This window comes from Diadema antillarum, unplaced genomic scaffold (assembly GCF_040938485.1).
Source record: "Diadema antillarum isolate AM-2024a unplaced genomic scaffold, OU_Dant_1.0 scf00000018, whole genome shotgun sequence".
NCBI lineage: Eukaryota > Metazoa > Echinodermata > Echinoidea > Diadematoida > Diadematidae > Diadema > Diadema antillarum.
In genome coordinates this window covers 673419-677775 of record NW_027270907.1, presented here as the reverse complement: position 1 = coordinate 677775, position 4357 = coordinate 673419, and positions in this window count along the sequence as shown.

Sequence of the window (4357 nt, the reverse complement as noted above, 5' to 3'; positions counted from 1 at the left end):
AAGTTATCCCAATCTTTAAATCTGGGGACAATCGTCTTTGTTCTAATTATAGACCAATTTCTATTTTGTCCATTTTTTCAAAGGTTTTCGAAAAGTTGGTACACAAACGATTGATCTCATTCTTGGAAAAAAATGCAATCCTGTATCAAGGGCAATTTGGTTTCAGACAAGGATATAGCACATTTATGGCCCTTTTAGAATTTGTCAATAATGCTACTTTGGCTTTTGAAGAAAAAAACATTGTTATTGGATTATTCTTAGACTTATCAAAAGCCTTTGATACTATTGATCACAAAATTCTGATAAGTAAAATGTATCATTATGGAATTAGAGGCAATGTGTTAAACTGGTTTGAAAGTTATTTGTTAAACAGAAAACAATATGTGTTTATTGATAATCATACTTCACAATTTCAACATATCAATGTTGGTGTCCCACAAGGATCAGTGTTAGGTCCATTACTCTTTTTGCTTTATGTAAATGACCTGGCTTTTGTAAGTGATGTTTTAAAGCCCATTATATTTGCTGATGACACAAACATCTTTCTGTCAGGCAAGGATATCCATGATATGAATGTTGTATTCAATGCAGAACTTGAAAAGGTGTATTCCTGGTTTTTATCCAACAAACTCACTATTAATTTTGAAAAAACAAATTTTATGATATTTAGACCTCAGCAATTACAGCTAGATACAGCTTTGTTTGATTTATCCATTAATGACCAAAAAATAAGTAATGTTAAAAAAATAAAGTTTCTTGGTGTCATTATTGACGAACATCTCACATGGAAAGATCAAGTGCAAAATATTTCAGGTAAAATAGCAAAAGCAGTGGGTATTTTAAACAGATTGAAGAGCTTGCTTCCTCTTCGAATTATGTTAAATATTTATAATACCTTGGTTTTGCCACATCTTTCATATTGTACTGTTGTATGGGGAAACTGCTCTAAATATCTTTTGGACAGATTGCTTGTTTTGCAGAAACGTGCAGTCCGTTGTGTCTCAAACTCTCACTTTTTAGCTCCAACAAACCCTTTGTTTGAGAAATTGAAGGTTTTAAAGGTCTTAGATTTGTATACATTGCAGGCAGCATGCTTCATGTACAAATTTTCTAGGGATTTACTGCCTGATGTTTTTAAAGAGTATTTTATTTGTAATAACAAAGTTAATTTGTATAGAACTAGAAACTCTGATAAATTGTATGTACCATTTTACCGTCTTAGCCTGTCAAGAAAGTCAATAAGGTATACAGGCCCAAAAATATGGAACTCAATTACCCCCAGTTTGAAATCATGCCCCACCATTTCATCATTCAAAAGACAGTTTAAGTTACAGTTGATTAATGCATACCGGTATTGTTCATAGAACTGTACTGTGTCTATACAGTGCACTGGCTGATTCTCGGCATGTGTTGTTCTGTGTTCTCTGTTCGGGCGCGCCTGCTCGGTGACCTTCACCCCGGCGCGCTGGCGCGGTGCGCGCGCCGGGGTGGGGGTCGCCGGGCGGCCGCCTCGGGTGGAGGATGTAGGGTGGTACAGGTTGGGAATCGCGCGCGTGCCTGTGGTGATTATGATCGGAGCCTTCTACATTCATTGTACAATGTATTACAATTATTCTTTTACACTGTACTCAGTACATGTATCGTAATGGAGAGCTCTGATCATGTTGGAAGTGGTGCGCCCTCAGTGGCGGGGCGCGGCTCACGATATTGCTTGGCATAAATGTACACACTGAAGAATCACGATTATACAGCTGCACACCATATTCAATGATACTCGGTATTATGATGATATGTATTTTTTTTTTTGTCTTTGTCGATTCTTATAGAATATTATATGCTCAAACCATATATATATTTCTTAAATTGCATTCAATGATAATTCTTGCCCATTTTTGTCCCACCCTTTTTATGGTTGTTTTTGGTATGTCGTGGTTCCTTCCTTTTGGATGTGCTTTTTTTTTTTTCTTCTTCTTCTTCTTCTTCTTGCCCCTATTTATTGCAAATCCAGTTCTTTTTTATGCGACTCATGATTTATGTAACAGTGTATAACGACATACAGTTTTAATATTGTATATTTGCTCAGGGGATCAGCCTCGAAAGGCCAATGGCCTACTGCTGATCTCCTCCACCATTTATTTTAATTGTTATGTCAATCTGGAACACACACTTTTTAACTTTTAACTGTGATTATGTATTTATCCAAAATAATTTTTGGTTTGTATGTGTGTGTTAGAACTGATTGATTGTGTATTTATATGTTTTTACCTGAACTGTGGAAATAAACTGAATTGAATTGAATTGAATGTCCTCCAAGTAGCAATTCGCGAAAATATCTCTACGCGAAAATTTCAGCTCGTACAGGGTAGATATATATATATATATATATATATATATATATATATATATACAGAGAGAGAAAGAGAGAGAGAGAGAGAGATAGACAGATGAACAGACAGAGAGATAGACGGATAGATATAGACACAGATAAAAACAGACAGACAGACAGATAGACACAATAGTCATGTAGATAGATAGATAGATAGATAGATAGATAGGTAGATAGATGGATGGATAGATAGATAGATAGATAGATAGAGATAGACAGATAGATAGGTAGATAGATAGATGAACAGATAGATAGATATGTAGATGGATGGATAGATTTCATCTTATTTTCATTTCGTGTATTTCGTTTCCAACTAAAATATAATTGTGATAACTCAATTGAACACACATGACATCAAATCAGCGCAAAAAGAATGTTATCAAGGAAAATGCAGTGAAATGAAATACAATTAGTATTATGACTTTCTGACAAATAGCGAGTCAAAGTTGTTTAAAATGAAGGGAGTTGTTGAAATGCAGGGCGTGTAGTTTGTAGTCTCGTCATGAAACATAGAGGGATGGATGGATGGATGGATTTTAGATATAGATAGCAAAATAGAGTTAAAGAGGAGGGTGAGAGGGGGACATCTTTCGCGATCTGTAAAAGGATATTGGAGTCGTATTTATCTGTTATTCGATTGACACGAAGTAAATTATGCGATGAATTAGCCTTTGATAGTGACAAACAAAGCAAATTATTTGCCTGTAGACGTTTAATCTACATGGTACAATACAGCACTGCTCTCATATTACAAAGCAGAAGGATACCCCCAAAAATCGTTTGCGAATTGAGTCGCTTGATTTGATTCGTTTATATGATAGAGACAATAAGATGCTAAATTGCCTACTTTCTTTATGTTTGCTTAAAAATACGTTCATGTTTTCATTGCCCTGTTCAGTACTTGCAGGGTAATTGCATTTTGAACCCAAGATTTAATCAGCTGCGAGGCATTTGTTTTCATGGGTCTCATAAGAAAAAGTTTGTCTTTCATATCAAATCAATTTCCAGTTTGGCCCGGCTGTGTAAGCGCAAAAGAAGATAATCATCGGGCTTTCATCCGCTTGTGAAAGCCATGTGATTTATTCACGCCTTGAGGGATATTTTCACGAGAAAAAAAAAAACAGATTAAAACAAAAAAGCAGAGGCATTCACCTTTACCTACACAATCCAGAAACTTCACCTCCCTTACCAATCCTTTTTAAGTAAAATATCGATTTGTCCTTTAGTTTAATTCAATATTCTGAATTGTCTAAGATAATAATGCTTTAGAGGGGGAAAATATAAACACACTTTCTAGGTTAACCGATGATACATACCATATGTTTTTTTTTTTTTCACTAGACGTCTTAACAAACAGCTGTACTTGAAGGATACTTTCCAAGTCGAAAGGCTCAAATATGCTCAAAAAAAGAGCCTCCAGCGCTGTAAAGGACAACCAAAACTAATAATGATGACAAAGAGAATTTGCGTTTCATGTCTTAGTTCCTTGTATTCATTTGGTTTCCAAAAGGCAAGTTTATTTTTGGAGCCATTCCCTAGAGATTTTGTTACAGCTTCAGCTTGGAGACTGAGCCCTAGTGATTTTTTTTTTCAAAAAAAATGACTTGTTATATGAATATTACAACACTGTGTTTTCCGCTTTTTCAGGAAGACAACGCTTTTGTTCTGGCAATGATTGATTGTGTCTTCACAGAGTAGAGGACATGAACAACAAGAACGCCTAGACAGGAGTAGAAGTTTCCTGCGCGTTTGGCATTTTCATGCTAATGTTCCTTCTCCTTCCAATAACTCAGCATAAATATGTCACGAGACTGTGGTATATAGGGCACCGAGTTCGTCAGCGAATGGTAAATATTTAATCAAACTGACGGTCAATTAATTAAGGCAACGCTGTCTGTTCGCTACTACAGCAGATTCCATTTTTGATGGGAAACACTGTGGAGTGAGGCGTTGTGCTATTAAAAGCTGCTG